Here is a 26,481-nt window from a genome sequence, read left to right as displayed (position 1 = left end):
AAATCCTGGTTCATTTCCAAGTTTTATTTAAGAATTTTATTCATCTCTAGTGGTCCAAAGTTTCTCTAAATTTTTTTTTTTTTTGGTCGTGCCGCACAGCATGTGGGATCTTAGTTCCCCAGCCAGGGATTGAACCCGTGCCCCTTGCAGCGGAAGCACGGAGTCTTAACCACTAGACTGCCAGGGAAGTCTCAAAGTTTCTCTAAATTTAAATTAAGTTTTAAAAATTATCAAAGAATTACAAAGTCAAGGAAGATTAATTTGACATTATTATCAATAGAACACAGATTATGTGAAAATCTTGATAATAAAAATATGATTGATTTTGTTATAATGGAGGCAAGAAAATTAATGTCATAGAATAAATATATAATAATTTACCAATTATGTATTCATAAATCAAACATCCCTGGCTCAACCATGCAACACCAAGATATATATAATAATAAAATAATCCAGCATATAGTACATATAGTAAGCATTCATTAAATTTCTATTGAATGAGCAAATAAATTTTCACATTTGAGTTTATCAATATCAGCAGTTTCTTATGTGTAATATATGCTTTTGACACATGATCTTTTCAAGTTTAATAGATTTCCACATTCACTACCAGTCCTTTTCTTCCACAACTTGCCTAATAGAAACTTTTAATTTTTCAGAAAAGATAACTTTGTAGCTAGAGAATTATTGGGTTAAAATATTTTCCCCCTTAAAGTTCTATAGACATTGTTTCTCTGTCTTATGAAATTTGTTTTACTGAAGTCTTTTCTAACCTGATTTTAGTTCTTGGTGGGTAATTTATTTTTCTTGCTTGGATGCGTTCAGAATTCTTTCCTTACTTTTGACATTTAAAAATTTCAGATGAGTTTCAAGATAGATACTCCTTTTATTCATTTGTCCTAGAAACAAGTTAAGCCTTTTAGTTTCTAGACCTAGAATCTTTTCCTTTTTGTTTTTGTTGTTGTCATTGTTTTTCCCTAATGTTCTGGGACAGATTTCTTCTGGCAAAAAAAAAAAAAGTTTGCTTATTGCCTATATTTGCTTTGCTCTGTTTTCTTCTAAAGAAATATTTATTAATGTATAATAATTTATTTATGGTGAAAGATGCAATGCAAATTATTTGAGGAGAGAAATAATCATTTTATATCTTCACTGGATTCCACACCCAAGACATATTCTAGTAGTATATTTATAGGTTAAAAATAATATTATAGTAACACTCAGAAGGAAATAAAATGAACTGTATACCAGAAAGCTCGAGGGAGGATATACTTACCTGTTCAGACTTACATTAACCATCAGCCTTGACAAATTGTCCTAGTCTCTGGTCCAGATTACCCAATAGGGCATCATGTGACTCTTTCCTGTCCATCATCACACACCTGTCTGTCTCTATTTCCCATGTATCCTGAACAGACCCTCCCCCCTGACTAGAGTGGAGAGTCTATGGCCCCACAGCAACACATACTCTTTTCTATATTAAATGCACTTTCCCTTAAATCTTTTGATGTGATAAAGTTTACCTTAAGTACCTGTTGCTGTTTGAAAACTTTTCTCATTATTGAAGTTACAAAGATCATTCCCTCTTTAGTCTTCTGTACAACAGACTGTTTCATTATCAGGCCCTGATAAGCATGTATGGCCATAAAAGTAGTGAGCCCAGGGAACAATTGGGTTACAAGTGTTTATATTAATTTAAATGTTTTACTTACTCGCAAAAAGTAAACATATTCTACTTTTCTTCTTCAGCATTAGATGTGATGCTGTAGTTTCCAGTGCATTCATTCTGGAGAAAGAAAAAGACTTAACTGAAGAATGCTGACATGGCCTACCAAGTCCATTATCCAGGAATTTCTTATCTTTGCTTTAATTTTACAATATTTTGTGAAACCAGAGCCTTATAAATACTGCATTAAGTGAAACATTATAATTTTTCAAGTTTGTCAGAGCACCTACCAAGGAGAGATGTCCAGAAAGATGCTAATACAGTGGTTTGACACAATACTGCTTATATAGTATAATAAACTAAAAATGTGTCTGATCCACTGATCAGTTTGATTTTCTCTCTTAGGGACATTTTTAGTGATGAAGGTGGATTGATGATTTTTACTCTATCATGGGTGCTTTAATTATCATCACACATAAAGAGTTTTAGGTAACTCATAGGCTTGAAGACCATAGCAGTATATCCAACTATCCAACTTTATTGCATTATCATAATTTTGTCAAGTACAAAAAAAATTCACATTATGCCTTGTAGTTGTTGATAGAGGATGATCAAAAATGAAAGAAAATTTACTAAATTAATTGCTCACGTCATTAAGATAAACAATGAGTTAATTCACATAACCAGTTGTTTACCATTTGTTTTGAAGAATTTTTTTCTTCATTTAAGAAAATTGACAATGTAACTCTGAATTTGAAAGCTATGACCAGTACCTTTTCCAACAAAGTAAGCATATATTTGTGTGTTGTGAAGTAAGCCAAGTTTTTAAATTCCTGCTCCATTTCTTAACAAATTTGCTTAGAAGAGATATATATACATTCATTCAATTTCTTTTATGAAATTTATTATCTTGTCATCTCATGGATACCCTGAGAAAATCAAGAGGCAGACCTTTGGAGAAGAGATATCTCAGGGAATGATGAAGTAACTTGCAGTGCCTCTAACACTGGCTAGGTGAGAGGCTGGACACACTAGCATTTTCTCCACTGTGATTTTCATATATTTAGCCCCATATAACCATTTATACACAATTTTTTTTCTGCTTTATACCAGGCACATTGATAAATTCAAAGGCTGTTGAAAATACGTTTCAATGGTAATGAGAGCTACAATTTTAACATTTTTTATTTGTGAGGCATTGTACCTAACATTTCACCTGCCTTATTTCATTTATACTCTCCCCCTACATACACCAAGACATAAAAACAAACAAATAATAATAATAATAAACACCTTAAAATCTAACATTGGACATCAGAAATTTTTCTATTTACCACAAAGTGGTTAAGTAACATTCCCAACTCTTCTCTGCTAATAAGTGCATAGCTGGGATTTTAAGCCACAAATCTAATTGCAGAGATTCCCTCTGACACATTACTCATTTGGCCATCAAGGGATTGAATAATAGGTTTATCTTCATAGAAAATATCTTTAAAAATACTGCAATTGATGAACAAGAATGCTGCAAAAGCCCTATTTTCTTCTTCTAACTCTTACAAAGAAGTTGTTCAAAACCTCGGGAGTTTCCCTGGTGAAATCTGAAATTGGCCCTTGTACACAGAGGGTAAGGAGAGACTGAAGACAGAAGCAGATGACTCCAGACTGACAGGTGGCAGGTTTAATAAGCAAGAGGATTTATATACACGGCTTGTCTTGGGTGGCTACAAAACAAGCAGATCTCAACACCTGCCTGCCAGAATCTTTAAAATCCATGTAGAGGCCTTGACTGGGTTCAGTCACATAAACTGTCCAGATGGTCTCAACATCACATTGCTCTCTCAAGGGTGGGACTGATGGGCAGAGCAGGGGAGGGAGGTGAGGAGCCTCCCACTGCCTGAGCCCAGCTCTCAGGTCAACCGGCGGTCAAGTCCTCTCAATGATCTCCTCCAACAAAAGGCATAGACCAAATTGTAACTACTAACGTATTGTAAAATACATTATTTATATCTTAAATAGAGCCCATTATTTCCACATCAGTTGATAGAAGAAATGTTTACATTTGGCTTCATCTTTTTAACCTTACATATAATTGATCCTTTATGCCCATCTCTTCTAATTATATGAGTGTCATTTTCTAAGATAATCCTTAAAGAGAATTTGGAGGATGTTTCTGGCGACACTTATTACTTTTTTATACATATATTTTTTATGCGTTCCTTGCCCAGAGCGTTATGCAGTTTTAAGGTGAAAACACACTGGCTGTTTTTCTTAAATATTTCTATAACTGATTTTTGATCATGTCATTCAATTATCAAAAAAGAAAAAACAATGTTTGGGCCCAAACATATTTTAAGGAGTGATCTCAGAGCTGCCTGGGCTTTCACAGACTGATGGCAGCAGCTTACTTCTAATTGGCCAGTTGTGGTGCTGTTCGCATTGTAGACAATGTCATACCTTTAATAACCACAAATGATTTGAGGTTATTACAAATATCCCTCATTACCTCGAACATTTTCATCAGGTTGTAGGCAAATAGTTCAAATTACTGTCTTTTATTAATTAATCCATATTCTCAATTAAAAATACAATCTTTAAAAGCTAACACTTGAAAGGTATACAGGCAGATTATCATTTTAGTGGATGGTTGTTAATTATTAGCATCTGCCATCAATTCCCTGTTCCTCAGTGAAGCCTAATTTCCTTTGGGGACAATCCAGGCACCTTCCCTCCCACTAAGAGGCCTGACGATTATGATCACTGCCTCATCTTTTCCTTTCCTCTCTGTCCCTCAGAGCAAGCCCATGAACTGAGCTTGTAATCAGACTGCAAAAAGACAAACATCTCAAAGATTTAAACTGAAAGCCTTAGCCAGATTCTGAGGATCTCTACAAACTGCCCTCATGATTTCTCTATAAATATACTTCCAGCTAAGCTTCCTACATAATCTTCCAGCCTAACAAGTTCAAAGTCTTTATTTTCTTTTGTAAATATCTCATTCATTTCTATTTCCACGTTTTGTCTGTACCTCTTACTACTGCTGGATTTTTACTTAAAATATGTCTTCTTTCCCCATCAATATGTATCCTTACACAATTAATTCTCCTTCTAACCTCCAAAATTTCTCCTTGATTTCTCCATCCCATGCTAATCTCTTATGTCTTTGATCTTCTATAGAATTTATATTTGCAGTTTTGGGTACTAGATTATTATTATTATTATTATATAGATTAGTGCCTTTGGGCACTATATTATACACCGTTTTGTAATGAGTGTATTTTCTGAGTCCACATTTCTCAATGAATTTATAGACTCCATAAAGACAAAGGCTTCTTTCAGCAACCATATTATGTTACATATAAAATAACTGTTCAAATATATTTGTCAAATTGAATATTACCATATGTTTTTGGTCATTTCTGAAAATCTGTAGAGAGGTATTTTAATTCCTTAGCTTTTATAGTTTAATGACTTTTGTGAGTTTAATATGCCAAGTTTTTCTGACCCAGAACAAAGACTGAGGTGCCAAAAAGTGTTTGAACTCCATACATAAATGCATTTAAATCAAAGTCTATGTGTCTTAATTTCTTAACCTGAAAATGTACAAATATCTAACTCAACGCATGAACATTGTTCATCTTATGAGAAAGAAGGCAGTATTATTCGACTCAAAAGGAAAGTCAAGATTATTCTGTAAGTCTTTTGCTTCCATTAACTAGACTTTGGATGTGTGGTCATATAAGTCATGACAATTACAATTTAAGTGGTCTAACAAATATTTATTGAACATTTGCTCTGTGCAAGCCTCTACGAAAAGTGCCAGAATAAGATGCAATTACTGCATGGAGAAGCTGACAGTATGTGAGAAAAACTATCTCATAAAGATATAATTAAACATAAGAAGTACAATAAGAGATGTATGCATAGAGTACTGTGATGACATGGACCAGAGTATACTGTGTAAATGTTATATTTAAATGAACCTACCTTTTCACCTATATTTACAGCCATCTACTAACGTGCATTTTGACCATTATGCTTTGAAGAGAAGATACTAATGGTGTTAGGAAGTCAGTAGAATAGTAGAAAGTACACAGAATTTAGATTCATAATATCTGGATTTGAGTACCAACTTCATCACCTATTGTATGACCTTAAGAAAGCTGTAAAGTAATTTATGTCACTTATTTGTTATATTGTTTTTAAAAAAGTAGTAACATCTACTCAAGTTATCATACTAAGATATTGATAATAATTTATAGATAAAATTACCTACAGTCTGTTTCTTGCTACTTAGTTCTGGTTGGGATGAAGTGAAGGAAATATTATGTTTATGCCCTGGGTTTTTTCCTTTAAATAATCTTATTAAATTCATTCTCCCCCTTCATGTCCCTGCCCAAGTCTTGAAAATGGGAGTCATAATGATATTAATGTGCTGGATTCAAAGAGTATGTTGTGTCTTCAAGGGCACAATGAAGAGCAGACCATTCTGTATTAGTTTTCATGAGCTGTCTAGAGAAATATTTGGTTTTTAGTAATGTCAAATCTAACGTCCTGAAGTGAGACTGCAAAGATAAATATCTCCCACTCTTATTCCCCTAAGAGTAGCCTTACTCTGATGGAGATGGGTAGGAAGAATGTGGCAGGGACAGCTTATGGGGGAGGCTAATGTTCCTAACCATAAGGGATGCTAAGTTATCTCTAGGGAATTTAAATGATGTTACTGGCACTGTTATGAGCCAGCAACTGAAAATGGGGGGGTCCATATGCAGCCAAGAATAGGTCCAACAGAATTATCAACATTGAGTCCATTGTTAATCTTATTTATCCCAGATAGAAGGGCTCAGATCTTGAGATTCTTCCACTTCAGAATAATGGGTGGGAGATTACAAATGGGAACACTGGATACCTTAGCATCTTTTCTGTTTGTCTACTACTTTTTCAATCCCTTGAGCTAAGTGTATATTTCTTTGTTAAAAATTGTAAATATCCTGGGAAACAATGAAATGTGAAAGACTGAAATTGGGTGACTCTAAATTCTTGAGGTTAGTGAGGAACCCATTCTGCATGTGAGATTATATATATATATATATATATATATATATATATATAAATTATCACTGTTACTCATTTTGATGGTAGAAATTATTTTAGAAGTATTGATTTATTAAAGATTAGTAAATGTTGACTTCCAGTTTCTGATCTGGCATTTAAGGAACTTAGAAGCTGCCACTATATTCTAACAATAAGCGAAAAGCTAAAAAAACTGAAAAATGAACAACACTTCTTAGATCTGTCAGAGAAGTGAAGCCACAAGTCAAACCACTACCCCCAAAACTGGAGAGATAAATAAGCAAACACAGAGAACCACAACTTACTGTAGCAGAAACCCACAAGCAGAAACCTCCACAACAACCAGTTCCAGGGTAAGAAAGCCTGAACTGTAACTGACAAATTGCCAGAGGCTCAGTGTGCACAATTCTGAGAATTTAAAGCTCCAGGGAAAGGAGGCAAAGATATACAATGGAGAAAAGACAGTCTCTTCAATAAGTGGTGCTGGGAAAACTGGACAGCTACATGTAAAAGAATGAAATTAGAATACTCCCTAACACCATACACAAAAATAAACTCAAAATGGATTAGAGACCTAAATATAAGACTGGACACTATAAAAAAAAAAAAAAAAAAAAAAAAAAAAAGCTCCAGGGAGATCCCAGTCACAGGGGTGAGAAGTGACTTACACTGTTGTGAGTTTTATCTCCAGGAACTCTACCTGTTCTCACAGTGAAGATAGAGGGAAAATCTCCTCATGCTTCTGGGAGGAGGAGAGGAAATATAACCATTTTGAAATACACCAGAGCATTCTGTGTTTCTTTACGATGCCTGCCCTCAAGAGAAAATAACCTGCTGGAGTTTTATCAGAACCTACGTGACCTGAGGGAAGGGAAACACCCAGCTCTATCTAGCCTTCCACTTGGGAAAAGAGAAATACCCAACTCAAGCCCCCTCTAGCCATCCTTTCCCACCTAATGGGAGGAGGGACATGCTGAGAAGCACTAGTGAAGTTCACAGAACAGGGTCACAGGCTCATCAAAAGATTACACACCTAATCATAGAACACTCCCTTTCCCCACACCTTACCACTACATCACAAAAGTTCTATTTACCACAGTTCCCTTTACACAATATAGCAAGTTCACCTTTCAGCAAAAAATTACAAGGCATACTAAAAGGCAAAAAACCCCACAATTTTAAGAGACAGAGAAAGCATCAGAGCCAGACCCAGATAAGGCAGGAATGATGGAATTATCAAACCACGAATTTTAAGACACCTATAATTAATAATGCTAAGGGCTCTAATGGAAAAAGTAGACAACATGCAAGAATAGATGGATAATGTAAGCAGAGACATGGAAATTCCAAGAAAGAATAAAAAATGCTAGAAATCATAAACATTGCAATAGAAATGAGAATGTCTTTGATGGACTTATTAGTAGAATAGACATGACTGAAGAAAGACTCTCTGACCTTAAGAATATGTAAAACTTGCAAAACTGAAAAGCAAAAAGGAAAATGATTTTAAAAAAGAGCAGAATATCCAAGACTGTATGACAACTACAAAAGATGTAACATACACATAATGAGAATATCAGAAGGAGAAGAAAGGAACATAAGCAATATTTGAAGCAATAACAATGAAGAATTTCCCTCAAATTAATGTCAGATACTAAACCACTGGTCAAAGAAGCTCCAAGAACACCAAGAGGGATAAATACCAAAAAAAAAAAAAAAAAAAAACCAAACAAATCTAGGCATATCATATTCTATCTTCAGAAAAATCAAAAATAAAGAAAAAATCTTGAAGGAAGCCAGAGGAGGAAAAAACACACCCCCTATAAAGATAAGAATTCCATTTGATTTCTTCTCAGAAACATGAAAGTAAGGAGAATGGAGTGAAACATTTAAATGCTTGAGAGAATAAAAGCACCAATGTAGAATTCTGTACCCTATGAAATTATCTTTCAAAAGTGAAGGAGAAATAAAGACTTTCTTAAAGAAAAACTGAAGAAATGTGTTGCCAGTAAACTTGCTTTGCAAACAACGTTAAAAGTTCTTCAGGGAGAAGAAAAATGATATAGGTCAGAAACTTGGATCTACATAAAGAATGGAAGAACATCAGAGAAAAAATAAGTGAAAGTAAAATAAAAACTTTTATTTTCCTTATTCTTCATTAATGAAATACATAACAGTTCACTCAAAAAAATAACAGCAACAATGTAATTATGTACCCTTATGTGTGGTATATATACATATATGACATGACATGCAACTGAATGACAACAATGATAAAAGGGATAATGGAAAAATTAGGAGTATATTGCTGTTATAAGGTATTTGCACTACCAGTGACATGGTAGAATGTTATTTGAAGGTGGACTTGGGTTAATTGTAAATGTACATTACAAAACTCATATGAAAGACATAGACAATATGAACAGGCCTATAACTACTAAACAAACTGAGGCAATAATTAATAACCTTCCAAAACAGAAAGCACTAGACCCAGATGTGTTCATTGGTGAATTCTACCAAACATTTAAAAAAGAAATTGTACCAATTCTCTACAATCTCTTCTAGAAGATAGAAGCAGAGGGAATACTTGTTGGTTTATCCTATGAGGCCCACATTACTCTAACACCAAAACTAGAAAAAGATATCACAAGAAAAGAAAACTACAGATCAATATCTCTCATGACATAGACGCAAAAATCCTCAAACAAAATTAGTAAACTGAATCCAACAATGTATAAAAAGAATTATACAGGATGACCAAGTGAGATGTGTCCCAGATATAGAAGCTTGTTCAACATTTGAAAATCAATTGACATACTCTATCACATCAACAGGCTAAAGAAAAATCACGATCATTTTAAAAGATGTGGAAAAAGTAGTTGACAAAATCCAACAGCCATTCATAATGCAAACTATGAGCAAATGAGGAACTGATACAACACCAAAGGCAAGATCCATGAAAGAAATAATTGATAAGCTGGACTTTATTGAAATTTGAAACATCTTCCCTGTGACAGACATTATGAAGAGACTGAGAAGCCAAATACTGGCATAAAATATTTGCAAAAGACACATCTGATGAAAGACTGTTATCCAAGATAAAGATTTCTCGAAACTCAATAATAAGAAAATGAACAACTTAATTTAAAAAGGGGACAAAATACCTAAGCAGACATCTCACCAAAGAAGATATGCAAATGGCAAAGAAGACATGCAGATGAAAAGATGTTTAATATCATATGTCATTAGGAAATTGCAAATTAAAACAACAGTGAGATACCACTACACAAACAGGTGTAATGGCCAAAATCCAGAACAGATGCTGGTGAAGATATGCAGCAATAGGAACTCTCATTCATTGCTAGTGGAAGTACAAATGGTACAGCCACTTTGGAAGACAGTTTGGTGGTTTCTTAAAAAAGTAAATATGCTGTTACCATATGATCCAGCAATTACACTCCTTGATATTTACCCAAAGGAGTAGAAAACTTATGTCACACAAAAACTCACAAATGGATGTTTTCAGCAGCTTTATTCATAATTGCCAAAACTTGGAAGCAACCCAGATGTCCCTCTCTAGGTGAATGGATAAATAAACTGTGGTACATCCAGACAATAGAATATTATTCAGCGCTAAAAAGAAATGAGCTATCAAGCAATGAAAAGACATGAGGAAACTTAAATGCATATTACTAAGTGAAAGAAGCATACTACTGAGTGAAAGAAACTAAAAAGGCTACATACTGTGTGATCCTACTATATTACATCTCAAAAATGCTAAACTATGAGAGAGTAAAAACATCAGTAGTTTCTAGGGGTTTAAGAAAAAGTTGAAAAAACACACAGACTATAGAGGACATTTAGGGGAGTGAAACTATTCTATATGATTCAACAAAAATGGATACATGTCATTATACATGTGCTAATACTTATAGAATGTACAACATCAAGAAGTGAACCCTAATGTAAACTGTGGACTGGGTAATGATGTGTCAACATAGGTTCATCAATTGTTAACACATGTACCACTCTGGTGGGGTATGTTGATAGTGGAGTAGGTTTTGGGGACATGGGATATATGGGAACTCATATATTTTCCACTTTATTTTGCTGTGAACCTAAAACTACTCTAAAAATTAAAGTATATTAAAAATTTCTCTTAATTTATCTCTGTTTCTTTTCCTCAGGACTGTAATTTGAGTTATTTTTTAAAAATATATATGCCATATAAAATTCTGCTGATGTATTAATAGCAAATAAACATTAGATGATTTCATGATCTGAATTAGTCTCTTCAATATATTTAACTTGTTTCTCAATTAACAGAACCCAGTAATAAGTGGTTACATATATGGTTCCAAATAAATTTATTTTAGGTTTAAAAGTTACCTGGGGAAGTTAATATTTATTAGGATATGTACTTTTTTAAAAAAAGAATTGAATATTGTTTGGAAATAGGTTGTTTCAGAGGTATAGACTCAAAATGTTGAGAGGACATGCATGAGCCAGTTGTAATGAAAATGGAATGAAAAAGGTTCATTTCTTAGTTGTGACCTTCACTATTCATGTCAACTTGGGAGGGCCCTTAATTTTCTTAGATTCAATTTCCTCATCTATATAAGGTTCACCTGGCATCCTTAATATGATAATTACTGTGATAATTAAAAGTGCATCTTTACTGAGAGAGCAGGAGAGGGAGAGGGGAGCCAAGCCCAGTGACTGATAAATAGTATTCAGCAATGGTTATTCTATATTGAGCTCAATATGTGTCAGGCACTGGTAAATATTTTGTGAATTTTAATTACAACACCAGTATGATATTGGCGTTATTATCCCAATGCAGATTTGAAAAATTTAAACAATTTCTCCAAGGTCACATGGCTAGAAACCAGCATAGTACTCAAAATCATGTCAGTCTGATTAACCAGCATACAGGCCTTCCCAGGATTGATTGATGGATGGAAATTCGTTTATATTGACAAGCAGAAAAATAATATTACCTAGATCTCTCCATTAGAGTCTAAATGACTTGGCAGAAACTGAGTGAAAATCAAGATGAAATGGCCTGTGGGATGTGCTGTGAATCTGAGGTGAATAACAAGAGAAATATCCAGAAATGAATTTATCTAGGCAAGGGGAAAAGAATAGAAATAAAAACCATGAGGTTCTGCCCATAGCTTCCTCTTTTTTAAATTTTTCTGGACTTTTTTTTTTTTTTGCCAATATGCATTAAATAATGAGAAAGAGCTGAAAAGCATTAAACATTTTTAAGCATAAATTACTGAGGAAAGTGGTTGCCTAGCAGCAAAAGTATACTGTTTTGACATTATAGTGAGGATTGATGAAACATTAAAATAGTTCATTTTAGAAGCTTAGGGCTGCTTTGGAAATGTAAGGCCATCTGGGTTTTTTTTAGTTTTTTTTAAAGAGGCTTTGTATTAGTTTTTTATGCTATGTAACAAATTACTAAAAACTTAGGAACTTAAAACAACACTCATTTTATTATCTCACAGTGTCTGTAGGTCAGAAGTCTGGGCACAGCTTAGCAGGGTTCCCTGTCAGGGTCTCTCAAAGTGTCAGCTGGAGTATGTTCTTATTAGGAGTCTGGACTAGGAACAGATCAGTTTCCAAGCTCTCTCAGTTTGGGCCAGAATTCATTTCCTTGAGACTATGAAATTCCTGGCTGCTTACTTCTTCAAAACCATAAAAAGAGAAGATATCTCTCACTTGGCATCTCTGCCTTCAGGAAAAGCCTAGGTCCTCTTTTTAAGACTCACCTGATTAGGTGAGCCCCATTTAGAATAATCTCTTTGATTACCTCAAAATCAACTTTTATATCTAAAAAAATCCCTTTACCTTGGCATTATAACTTGTCACAATTACAGGAGTGATAGCCAGTCACCCTTGTCATACTCTGTTGGTTAGAAGCAGATCACAGTTTCTGCCAAAACTCAAGGGTGGATACTGGGTTTCAAAAATCATGGAGACCACCCTAGGGTATGTCCACCACAGGCATGAACTGATAGCTCCATTCTTATCTTCCTTACCACAACTGAGACAATGAGATTAAAGAGCAACGTTAAAATTATTTCACATGGTCAGCATTCTTTTACTAGACAAATTATCTTTATAGCACTTTAAAAAAGTGATTATTCATGAGTTGCACAGAAATAATTTCTTAATCCTTAAAGTACATCTCTCAGTGCATTACCTCCATAAATAGGAAATAAGCAATGATTCTTAAAAAACAGATATAAGGAAGCTTCAAAAACTCAACAGATAGGGTAAAGCTCTTTTACTAATTTTAATACAAGTTTTACTTTTAATCTATTAGAAAAGTTTTATTTTACTAGATTTTCCAGTATCTTTTATGGGGTAGGCTATGAACAGAATTAACGTACAAGAAGAAACTAGTAATGTATTATTTATACCATAAAAAACTATCAACTTTGATGGTTATCTAAATTATTTTTATTAAACGAAAGTATGTCAATCTTACCAAAATTATTTTATAACACACCACATTAATGCTTTTCATCTCTCCTTAATTTTTGTACACAAACTATTCTAATAACTTTGACATTCTGTATTTCTTTCTTGAGCAGAATTAATACATAATTCTGTGTAGATTCTTTCCTATAGGTGAATCTTAGATAGTTTGGTAAGTTATGTTCATCTGAATATACCAGATACCAGTGTCAAAAAATAATTCTCCCTCTAATTTTAAATGGAGTCAAAAACACAAGAAAAAAAATCACAGAATCTGGTTGAATCAGTCTAATTGCATGACTTAAATCTGTTTTTAATTCACCATACAGCATCTGCTTTTCACCATGTTTCTGGTTGCTAGATATTTTGGCTTTAATTTTTAAAAAATTAATAATGAAACATATAATTAGACTTTGAACTTTTCATGAATCACTTGAATCGATTTTTTTTAAATCATCTAACTTGGATGACTTATATTCATTGAAATCCTGACATATGTTGATTATAGAAAAGTACTACTATAAGCAAGTCCAACCTGAGTCCTATAGCTTTTTGAAATTGCCTTTCTTTTGATAAATAAAATGAGTTGATTTCTCATTCCATATGGGAAGTCAATATCATCATCAACATTTTGAGGATGGCAAAGAATAGTTCTTACTTTTTCTTAGTTTTCACTTGTCACCTCTTGTTCTGATTTCCTACTTCACCCCTCAATTCTCATTTCACTGGCTCTCTCTCCTTTAAAAATTTTTATTTGTAATTTTATCAGTTATTTATGCATATAGTTTAATTAGACAAATACTTTTACAAGACATTTATATAAAAAGATAGTAACCTCTGTACACTCAAACCCAATTATTGCTCCCCTTTGACAACTTCAAGTGTTCTGGCTTATACTTTTGATATTTACTTATATATCAGTTGAAGGCAACAGTCCTATGTAGAAAGCACTGTATTCCCACAGACAGACATCCTAGAGGGCAGACCATAAGCATACAATTAAATAGTAATAGGTAAGGAAAGTGTAATTCTTTTACTTAAACATCAACTTACTGTTGACTACCGGAAATTGATTCCTTTGTATCTGTTTTCACTACCTATTGACCAGAGCTCTATTACAGAATTGTTGCATTGCATTCTAATCATTTTTATCAGCTGTCTTCTCATTTAGACCATGAAGTCCTTAAATATTCTTAATATTCATATTTAAAGCTGTACATATTTTCTAAGCAAACATCTGCCACATAGTAAGTTCCTAACAAATCTTTAACTAAATCAAATTTTAATAATTTTAGATGTTATCTGTTTTATGTTGTATACTCACTTGCTGTTGTACTAGACTGTTTGAGCATCTATAATTCTTTTAGATTTCAGAGGCATGAAGCCCCACACAGAGAGTCACCACACTAACCTTTACTGTCTTATTGCTGGAACCCTGGGATTAAAAGTACTTCAGGTTTGTATACTGCAAAGGGAAATATACAAAATAAAATTATTGTCTTCTTTTCTCATAAAATCCCTTAGTAGCAGAATAAAACTGAGAGAAAGACAAGCCATCCAACAGGAGAAGGTTTATTGAGGAAAACTAGGTAGAGCTATTGCCATTTGCTTCTCTGCAAGTATTTTAATGCCAATTTTAATGGATCATGGAATGTCTAGCAACCAACAATTTATTTTACTGCTGGTAATTTTAGGATAGACATCCAGACAGAACTCTAGTCTAGCTTTAATCTTTTCCACAAAATAGACATTCTAAAATATGAATAATTACCATAGTAAGAAAGAATATCTACTATGTGAAAAACATTTTAAATAGATTATCTCTAATCCTTTTAAAAACTGACACAGAGAGTATGTTAGTTATGACTGGCTGCAAGTAATAGAAAGCAACTTGATCTAGGTTAAGAAAACTAGAGGAGTTATTGTAAGGATACAGAAGTGGCTAATGTAGGCCAAGGACAGGCATATAACTAGAACTAAGAAAAACTGAAACCAGACACTGGTTATTTGTCAGAAATTCTGTGTTTCTTCTTTTATTTTCCCTGCACACTTCCTGGCTTCTATTTATAACTCCAGCCCACACTAAGGAACTAGGGGTGTTGGCACAGGTCAGTTTAGGAATTCTCCAGTGTAAGTTGGCAATGCATGTATTAGAATAATATATATTAAACTGACCATGAAATTATATTGGCCTCGACATCCAAACAAAAGTCAGAAAAAATGATTTATGTTATAGAAATAGCAATACAGGAGATTCTCAGTGTTGCAATTTAGAGCACTGTTTAATAATTAGTACAGCTTCATTTCAGAGAGAAACATTTCTTATTGTTATTATTATACCCAACATGACTGTAGATATTCAGTCAAATTCAATCATGGTTTTAATTTTTTTTCCAGTAGCTAAAATAGTAGATTATAGCCATCGTAAAATTAGTCTAAATCTTGCATTTGGTTTGTCCCCTGAAGGCCTAAATTTTTTAAAAGTCTATCTTCAATGCCATTTCTTGAGGTTTGTGATATTTTTGCTCTTCCTAATTTACAGAACAATCATATTTATTGCTACTCTTATAATTCCACTTATGTTGGAGCACAGAGAATCCTCTGGGCACTATTCTTTGTAATTTGAAAAGTATATTGCATTATGTTAGAGACTATTTTAAACTGCATTAATTATGAAGTCAAGCAATATACATTTCATGAAATCAAATAAATTTTTATAGAATATCATTCTGGGGACAATGTTTTTCAGAAAATATGCAGATGAATTTAACAATATATTTTTCAAAAATTTTAGAAGATTGTAGAGTTGACATTAACAGAACAAATAAACGTAATGTTGAAGGCATATTTAGTATCCTAAATCTTTGCAACTCATAAAGGTGTTTGTAATTCATTAAATAATAAATGGTAAAGTGATTATAATATAAATGAATTTAGAATCAATAAAATGTTTGACTACTTTCATCTTGGCATGTATCAATATGTATTAATATTTTGATTGGACAAATTATTAGTGATATTGCTCATTTTTAAATTGAGCAATAATTTATTAAATATCTGCTATGTGTCTCATATAATGAAAAGTTAAACAAGTGTGAGATATAGATTTTCTTCACAATGTATCTCATGAAGTCAGACAAATAACTGGCTTTAAAATACACATGTAACAAAAACTTTAGGAGAGATATTGAATAAAATACCTTAGAGACAGGAGGGATTGATTCTTTCTCTTTGGAGCACATCAGAGAAGAAAAGTGAAATTACCATTTATTTTGCATAACTGTTTTTGTATTTAAGTATCCATTTTACATGTGAGGAAACTGGGTTTCATATTGCAGAAAAAATCTTCTAAGATTCAATCACATAGGTATAGAGTTTGAAATGTCATATGATTTTTGCTTCACTATTCCTGTCATTTGTTGCTCTAAAGAACTCTTCAATGAGGAAATACCATTAAACAAAGCATTAAGGAATAAGGAGTTTGTATTAGGAACAAAGTTAAGGGGAGAAAGAACAGTTATGGAAGAATGAAGAGCATCTGGGAATAAAAGAAATGTTTGAGCTAAAATGTAGAATGTGAAATTTGCAGGAGAATGAGGAGGGTGAAAAGATATTTAAATTATGATTAGTCTCTAAATCATTCCAGTTATGAGTAACATGCTGAATTCTGGGCAAGACAAGGGAAAATAATACTGAACAGATATATGTGTTAGTAAAATAATTTCAAGATCATTAAGGAGAAATAAATGAGATGCAGAGATCAGATAATCTGTTCTTGTTTTGAGTCCAGATTAGAAGCGAAGCAAGCCAGAATAGGGAAGGCAGGGGATGGATGAAATAAAGAAATAATAAAGATTGAATCATCCCAGTGGGTAAGTGCAGGGAGGAGATACATAAAAGGTGAAAAGGAAGGTATGAAGTTGGTAACTAGCTTTGTTTATTTATAAAATATTAAATTGATAGATTATTTTATACTAGCATATCTGTGTTTGGCATTAAGGGTGCTGGAACATTAAGATTTTAAATGTTAGAAAACGTCTATTATAGCCTTATGGGGTAAACAGTGCATTAGCTGCTTCAGATTATTTTTGTGAAGAATATCACAAAGACATTATTAATTTAAAAAGTGAAAATACTCTCTTTCATTCATTTACCTTACCTACAAAAATTGGGGGGGGGGGGGGCATTTATTTCATATTAAGCTGTATGCTAGCCAATGTATGTACAATAGTAAGCACAGTAGATGTAGTGCTTGTCTTGGAGCTTAGCGGGTGAAACAGATTCCACCCAAACAATTAAATAAGCAAAGAAAGAATTGTTAAGAAAAAGTAAATGGCTCCGTAGATATTTTGTTAGGGGCAGTTAAGCTCCCAAATAAGCATAAACCTTCAGGATTAGACTCATGATGAGAAACCCGAAGATGATAAGGATTTACCTGGGTGAAATAAGAAGTAAAGAGCACTCCAGGCAAAATACATTTCTTCTCTTACTTCCAATAGTTGCATAACACTACTGCAATGGTGAACTGAGAATCCTATTGGTGACTAGCACCCTCTATGCTTAGATAATTTGGCATATCCCTGCAAATGTCTTGGTCATTTCGACTTGACTTTACTATTAATAAACAATAAAGAATAAAAGAAAAAAAACAACTAAATAATTTATAATTACTTTTTAAAGCCCTGTTTAAAATACACACATGTACATGCAAAAACACACACACAGACACACACACACAGAAACAATTCCAGAACAATGAGGCTATAAATATGAATAGTAATTTTTACTTAGTACACTTTGCATTTTTTATTTTAAATTATGATAGATGTTAATAAGATGTTAAATATGTATTTTCCTATATGTAATTGTAAGTATGATTAATCAGATATAACTCTATTATTTATACTGAGTTCTTTTGGAAACTGGGACAATCTTATGAATTTGAAAATAGCAGGTATTTTTTTCCCATTTCTTAGGTAAAGTTTTAATTCACTAAAACTAACTGGGCTAAAATCCTTTTTTTTTTAATGTAAAGCGTGAATCATCTAGTAAATTTCAAAATTGGCTTGAAAAACTTTTCTAGATAGAATAAAAGTGATAGAAGAGAAAATACATAATATTCCTTCTTTCTTTAAAACAGACCTACTCAGGTGGAATCATCAAATTTTACACCTGAAAGAGAGCAGAGATCATTTGATCAAATCTCCACATTTACAGATGTGACCATTCTATTTTTAAAGTTGTTTTTTTTCTTCCCCCATTCTTTCATAGGCTTTAGTCTCTATCAGTGGACTAGTGAATGGTGTCGAAGAAATTTATATTTACCTTTTATTTTAAAGAAACATTTTATATTTACCTTTTATTTTATTATTGCTATGACATTCAAAATAGTCTAAAAAATCTAATAGGACAAGGAAGAACATTCCAGTACACTTGCAAATACCCTCTCATTTTACACTTTCAATTATCCTTTTAGCCAAGTGAGTGGGAGAGAGGAAAGTGGAATCAGAAAGTCATCCAAAAGTTCTCACTTTTTTCTTATTAGAAGATGAAAATCAACAATTGAAGCCAAAAATTGATTCAGATGGGTGGATTAGACAAGATGAATCTCTCTACTGAGGAAGCGTGGCAAGAATCACCTTAGTCGTATGTTTAGTTCATAAAATTCCCTATTTCATGGGTCTATACTCACTCCAAATCCCGTTTCATAATGGTTCTGCAATAAACTCTGAACTTCTAACCATGGGCTTTGAGTGCCTTCACCAATTTTTTTTCTCAACTTACCTAATTATTCTCCTTTCTCACTTGTAACTGATTACTCACAGCCCAGAAAAACTGGCTTGAGGGTGCAGAAAGAAACACACATGGAGATAATAATTTCCTTAACTTAATAAAACTCATGGCATTTTACAAAAAATAGTCTGTGTGTAGTTAATATTACCTGAAGCCTTAATGACATTCATCCGCCCTTAGATATGTATATAAGGAACAATATTGCAGGCATCCTATTTGTGTGTATGTGTGCTTCTTTTGCCTACCCAGCATTTATTCCCAATATTCCTTCCCCCAAATCTCCAGCTTTATTCAGATATCTACTCTTCTTGTGTTGGCCGTGAACCTTGGAGAAAGCCTACTTCATCTACAACCAAAGTATGTCTTATCAGTCTAAAGGCAATCTCATTCTCCTTGCTAGCTCTTGATTCACAAAAGAACATGGTACCCAATTTCCACCAATGAGATCTGAGGAAAAATTTGCTGGGGCAGAGGGGATGTTAAGAAAAATTTTCTTCACTACTAAGAGAGATGTACAACCAGTGATAGAGTCTTCTTTTTCTGGGCATTATCATAGAATGAACTGCTGTAGCCATTTGCTACCAGTCTAAAGAAGGAAGATAGCAGATGTGAGAGAGGAAAGAAATGATTTTACATCATCATTGAATTTCTTCTTTAAATAACCTATCTCTGAATTTCTGTTATGTGAGATAAACACATTTCCCTGTTGTTTAAGCAAGTTTCAGCAAAGTTTTCATTTCTTTAAGAAGACATTGTTCCAAGTGATACAGATTGGAAAATTATTATTTAGCTGAAAGTTAAAGAATTTTACTTAATATATATACATTTTCCATATGAATTGACCTCAAGCGAATTATTTCTTTATATGAAGAAATAAATTTGTATTAATAACATGTATTGTTGTACACGGTGATTTCAAGAAATATATAGCATAGGACTGTGTCCATTTCACTGTATTGATTTATCTGACTATATGCACCTGGTGAGTGGCAAAAAATTTTAACTCAAAAAATAGGTTCTTCAAACCTGACTGTATTATTTGGAGAAGAGACAGCTGTTTGTAAAGTTCTTTTTCAACAATATTTTGGTGAGATATGAAGTAAAAACATATGGATTAAATTTACCATAAATTAGTGTTTAAACTAATAAAAGTGATTAGAAAATATTGTTTTAATCAAAAAAGAGATATCCAAAAATGTCACTGAAGATATCCCCAACTGTTTTCTCATCTCAGTCAATTCACTATTAAATTTAAGAAATTTAAGACGGAGCTATAAATAGCTAAAATCAAGGTCACAAATGTGTATGAAAAATCCTGGCAGGTCACATCAAAATATAGAGTGAGCCTGGGTAAAGAGCCATACTTCTCCTCATACTCAGAATTAAAAGTAAGCAAATTTATGATCACCCTCTGACACATAAATTTGGAATGTAGCTGTTTTGAGATGTTTGTACAAAAAGAAAGACTAATTGTTTTAACTTTTAAATGTTAAAGTACATGCCTTATTTCTCTTGGGACACATTCCAGCAGAACAATAGGTAGAGATAATATATTGCTCTCAGGATATCCTCAAAGTGTAGGCTGGCATTTTGCAGTTCATAGCCCATACATGACAGTATAAACAAGATGAAATATAGCCATCTTTAGAATTGCCAAAAAGACATGTTTTCTCTTTTCATGCCTATAATTTTAAAATGTTTCATTAAAACTTTCTTCTGCTTCTTTCTTTTCTTAAAGACATGTTGGAAATCACTCACCTCTAGGTTTCTTACTTAGAATCAAAAAAAATAACTTGATTTATTAGTGTGGTTAATCCAAATAGACCAGAATTTCAATTATTAATTTATTGAATCATTCAACTTGAATTCTGTAAGCACTTAACATATGACAGGTACTGTAGCATGCAGATTGCATGATGTGGAGCAAGACAGACACTATGCCTGCCCTCACTATACATTCTGTCATTGAGAAAGACAGAAAACTATGTCTAGGGCTGTAATATGGGAAGTACAAGTTCCAACAGGATCATAGAGCAGGAGCATCAAGTTATCTTAAAGGTTCAAGGAAGACTTCTTATTTTTGTGTATGGTGTTAAAGAATGTTCTAATTTCATTTTTTTTTTTTACCTGTAGCTGTCCAGTTTTCCCAGCACGATTTATTGAAGAGACTGTCTTTCCTCCATTGTATAGTCTTGCCTCCTTTGTCATAGATTAATTGACCATAGGTTTGTGGGTTTACTTCTGGACTTCTATCATGTTCCATTGATCTATGTTTCTGTTTTTGTGCCAGTACCATACTGTTTTGATTACTATAGCTTTGTAGTTTACTCTGAAGCCAGGAAGCCTGATTCCTCCAGCTCCGTTTTTCTTTCTCAAGATTGCTTTGGCTATTCAGGGTCATTTGTGTCTCCACACAAATTTTAAGATTTTTGGTTCTAGATCTGGAAAAAATGCCATTGATAATTTGACAGAGATGGCATTGAATCTGTAGATTGCCTTAGGTAGTACAGTCATTTTTGACAATACTGATTCTTCCAATCCAAGAACACAGTATATCTTTCCATCTGTTTGTGTTGCCTTTGATTTCTTTCCTCAGTGTCTTATAGTTTTCAGAGTACAGGTCTTTTGCCTCCTTAGGTAGGTTTATTCCTAGGTATTTTATTCTTTTTGATGCGATGGTAAATGGGATTGTTTCTTGAATTTCTCTGTCTGATCTTTCATTGTTAGTGTATAGAAATGCAACAGATTTCTGTGTATTAATTTTGTAACCTGCAACTTTACCAAATTCACTGATGAGCTCTAGTAGTTTTCTGGTAGCATCTTTAGGATTTTCTATGTATAGTATCATGTCATCTGTAAAGAGTGACAGTTTAACTTCTTCTTTTCAAATTTGGATTCCTTTTATTTATTTTTCTTTTTTGATTGCCATAGCTAAGACTTCCAAAACTAAACTCAAAATTAAAGACTTAAATATGAAACTGAAAAGTATAAAGCTCTTAGAGGAAAACATAGGCAGAACACTCTCTGACATAAATCACAGCAACATCTTTTTTGATCCGTATCCCAGAGTAATGGAAATAAAAACACAAATAAACAAATGGGACCTAATTAAACTCAAAAGCTTTTGCACAGCAAGGGAAGCCATAAACAAAACAAAAAGATAACACACAGAGTGGGAGAAAATATTTGCAAATGATGTGACTGATAAGGGATAAGCCTCCAAAATTTACAAACAGCTCATGTGGCTTAATATTATCAAAACAAACAACTCAATCAAAATATGGGCAGAAGACCTACATAGACATTTCTCCAAAGAAGACATACAGATGGCCAAGAGGCACAAGAAAAGATATTCAACATTGTTAATTATTAGAGAAATGTAAATCAAAACTACAATGAGATATCACCTCACACCAGTCAGAATGGCTATCATCAAAAAACCCACAAACAATAAATGCTGGAGAGGGTGTGGAGAGAAGGGAACCCTCCTACACTGTTGGTGGGAATGTAAATTGGTGCAGCCACTATGGAGAACAGTATGGAGGTTTCTTAAGAAACTAAAAATAGAACCACCATATGATCCTGCAATCCCATTCCTGGACATATATCTGGAGAAAAACATGGCCCAAAAGAATACATGCACCCCAATATTCATTGCTGTGCTGTTTACAATAGCCAAGACATGGAAACGACCTAAATGTCCACAGACAGAAGAATGGATAAAGAAGATGTGGTACATACACACAATGGAATATTACTCAGCCATTAAAAAGAATGAAATAATGCCATTTGCAGCAACCTGGATGGACTTAGAGATTGTCATACTGAGTGAAGTAAGTCAGACAGAAAAAGAGAAATATCATATGATATTGCTTATACGCAGAATCTAAAAAAATGATATAAATGAACTTGTTTACGAAGCAGAAACAGACTCACAGCCTTAAAGAATGAACTTATGGTTACCAGCAGGGAAGGGTGCGGGGGGAGGGATAGTTAGGGAGTTTGGGATTGACATATACACACTGACATATTTAAAATGGATAACCAACAAGGACCTTCTGTATAGCACAGGGAACTCTGGTCAATATTCTGTAACAACTTAGTTGGGAAAAGAATTTGAAAAAGAATAGATTCATGTATATGTATAATTGAATCACTTTGTTCTACTCCTGAAAATAACACATTATTGTTAATCAACTATACTCCAATAAAAAATAAAAAGTTAAAAAAAAAAGGAAGACTTCTTAGAGGAAATGGTATTTAAGCTGTTTTTTTTTTAAACATCTTTATTGGAGTATCATTGCTTTACAATGGTGTGTTAGTTTCTGCTTTATAACAAAGTGAATCAGCTATACATAAGCATATATCCCCGTATCTCCTCCCTCTTGCGTCTCCCTCCCACCCTCCCTATCCCACCCCTCTAGGTGGTCACAAAGCACTGAGCTGATCTCCCTGTGCTATGCGGCTGCTTCCCACTAGCTATCTATTTTACATTTGGTAGTATATATAAGTCCATGCCATTCTCTCACTTCGTCCCAGCTTACCCTTCCCCCTCCCTGTGTCCTCAAGTCCATTTTCTACATCTGCGCCTTTATTCCTGTCTTGCCCCTAGGTTCTTCAGAACCTTTTTTTTTTTTTAGATTCCATATATATGTGTTAGCATACGGTATTTGTTTTTCTCTTTCTGACTTACTTCATTCTGTATGACAGACTCTAGGTCCATCCACCTCACTACAAATAACTCATTCGTTTCTTTTTATGGCTAAGTAATATTCCATTGTATATATGTGCCACATCTTCTTTATCCATTCATCTGTTGACGGACACTTAGGTTGCTTCCATGTCCTGGCTACTGTAAATAGAGCTGCAATGAACATTGTGGTACATGACTCTTTTTGAATTATGGTTTTCTCAGGGTATATGCCCAGTAGTGGGATTGCTGGGTCGTATGGTAGTTCTATTTTTAGTTTTTTAAGGAATCTCCATACTGTTCTCCATAGTGGCTGTATCAGTTTACATTCCCACCAACAGTGCAAGAGGGTTCCTTTTTCACCACACCCTCTCCAGCATTTACTGTTTGCAGATTTTTTAATGATGGCCATTCTGACTGGTGTGAGGTGATACCTCATTGCAGTTTTGATTTGCATTTCTCTAATGATTAGTGATGTTGAGCATTCTTTCATATGTTTATTGGCTATCTGTATATCTTCTTTGGAGAAATGCCTATTTATGTCTTCTGCCCATTTTTGGATTGTTCGTTTTTTTGATATTGAGCTGCATGAACAGCTTGTAAATTTTGGAGATTAATCCTTTGTCAGTTGCTGCATTTGCAAATATTTTCTCCCATTCTGAGAGTTGCCTTTTTGTCTTCTTCATGGTTTCCTTTGCTGTGCAAAAGCTTTGAAGTTTCATTGGGTCCCATTTGTTTATTTTTATTTCCATTTCTCTAGGAGGTGGGTCAAAAAGGATCTTGCTGTGATTTATGTCATAGAGTGTTCTGCCTATGTTTCCTCTATGAGTTTGATAGTGTCTGGCCTTACATTTAGGTCTCTAATCCATTTTGAGTTTATTTTTGTGTATGGTGTTAGGGAGTGTTTTAATTTCATTCTTTTACATGTAGCTGTCCAGTTTTCCCAGCACCACTTATTGAAGAGGCTGTCTTTTCTCCATTGTATAGTCTCACCTCCTTTATCAAAAATAAGGTGACCATATGTGAGTGGGTTTATCTCTGGGCTTTCTATCCTGTTCCATTGATCTATATTTCTGTTTTTGTGCCAGTACCATATTGTCTTGATTACTGTAGCTTTGTAGTATAGTCTGAAGTCTGGGAGCCTGATTCCTTCAGCTCTGTTTTTTTTCTCAAGATTGCTTTGGCTATTTGGGGTCTTTTGTATCTCCATACAAATTGTGAAATTTTTTGTTCTAGTTCTGTGAAAAATTCCATAGGTAGTTTGACAGGGATTGCACTGAATCTGTAGATTGCTTTGGGTAGTATAGTCATTTTCACAATGTTGATTCTTCCAACCCAAGAACATGGTATATCTCTCCATCTGTTTGTATCGTCTTAATTTCTTTCATCAGTGTCTTATACTTTTCTGCATACAGGTCTTTTGTCTCCTTAGGTAGGTTTATTCCTAGGTATTTTATTCTTTTTGTTGCAATGGTACATGGGAGTGTTTCCTTGGGTTTATCCCTGGAATGCAAGGATTCTTCAATATACACAAATCAATCAATGTGATACACTATAATAATAAATTGAAGGAGAAAAACCATATGATCATCTCAGTAGATGCAGGAAAAGCTTTCGACAAAATTCAACACCAATTTATGATAATATCCCTCCAGAAAACAGGCAAAGAGGGAACTTACGTCAACCTAATAAAGGTCATGTATGACAAATCCACAGCGAACATCATTCTCCATGGTGAAAAACTGAAACCATTTCCACTAAGATCAGGAACAAGACAAGGTTGCCCACTCTCACCACTATTATTCAACATAGTTTTGGAAATTTTAGCCACAGCATCAGAGAAGAAAAAGAAATAAAAGGAATCCAAATCAGAAAAGAAGAAGTAAAGCTGTCACTGTTTTCAGATGACATGACACTATACATAGAGAATCCTAAAGACACTACCAGAAAACTACTAGAGCTAATCAATGAATTTGGTAAAGTAGCAGGATACAAAATTAATGCACAGAAATCTCTTGCATTCCTATATACCAATGATGAAAAATCTGAAAGAGAAATTACACTGTGTTTTTTCAACTTGAGGTTGTAAAATCAATTTAGTAAATCAATTAGAGTAGAAGAGAATAGAATTGCAATAAAATGTATGAATATTGTTTCATGAAATATTTTTCAGTTGAGATTGTGTCTATGTGTGAGAGGGATCTGGGTTGGATGTAAAATATATTTTTAAGATGGGTCATGACCAAAAATGTGTTTGAAATCCATTAGCCAAAAGGATGAATGGAAATTAGGTAATAAAAAATGAGGATTAAGAATTTTCCTGGCGGACCAGGAGTTTTGCTGGCAGAGAAAAGCATGTGCAAATACTCAGAGGCACGAAAGTTTGTGTAATTCTAGAAGCTGAAAGAAGTTCAGAAAAGCTGGAAAAGTTAGGTGTGGCGGAAGTGGGGTTTGTTGGCTGCATGAAACACCAGGGATGGGGCTTAATTCAGGGTAGAAAGTAGCTATCAAATATTTTACAAGCCATGACATGAAGTTTGCATATTTTCAGAGCAATAGTTTGTTGCCAAATAGTTTTAAGCAGGAAGATATGATCATGTTTGCATGTTACAGAATAGCTCTCGTCATATTTCACAAATGGGAGAGAGGAAAATCAATTAGAGGCAGGAGGCGTGCAGTAATTCAGATGACCTGGTCAAGCAGAGGGATTTCAAGGATATAAAGAAGTGGATGGATGTGAATCCCTGGTGGAAATGTAAGACTGGTATTT

The sequence above is a fragment of the Balaenoptera musculus genome, chromosome 10, assembly GCF_009873245.2.
Source record: "Balaenoptera musculus isolate JJ_BM4_2016_0621 chromosome 10, mBalMus1.pri.v3, whole genome shotgun sequence".
Lineage (NCBI taxonomy): Eukaryota > Metazoa > Chordata > Mammalia > Artiodactyla > Balaenopteridae > Balaenoptera > Balaenoptera musculus.
The sequence above is the reverse complement of the archived record's forward strand: the minus strand, read 5'-3'. Positions refer to the sequence as shown.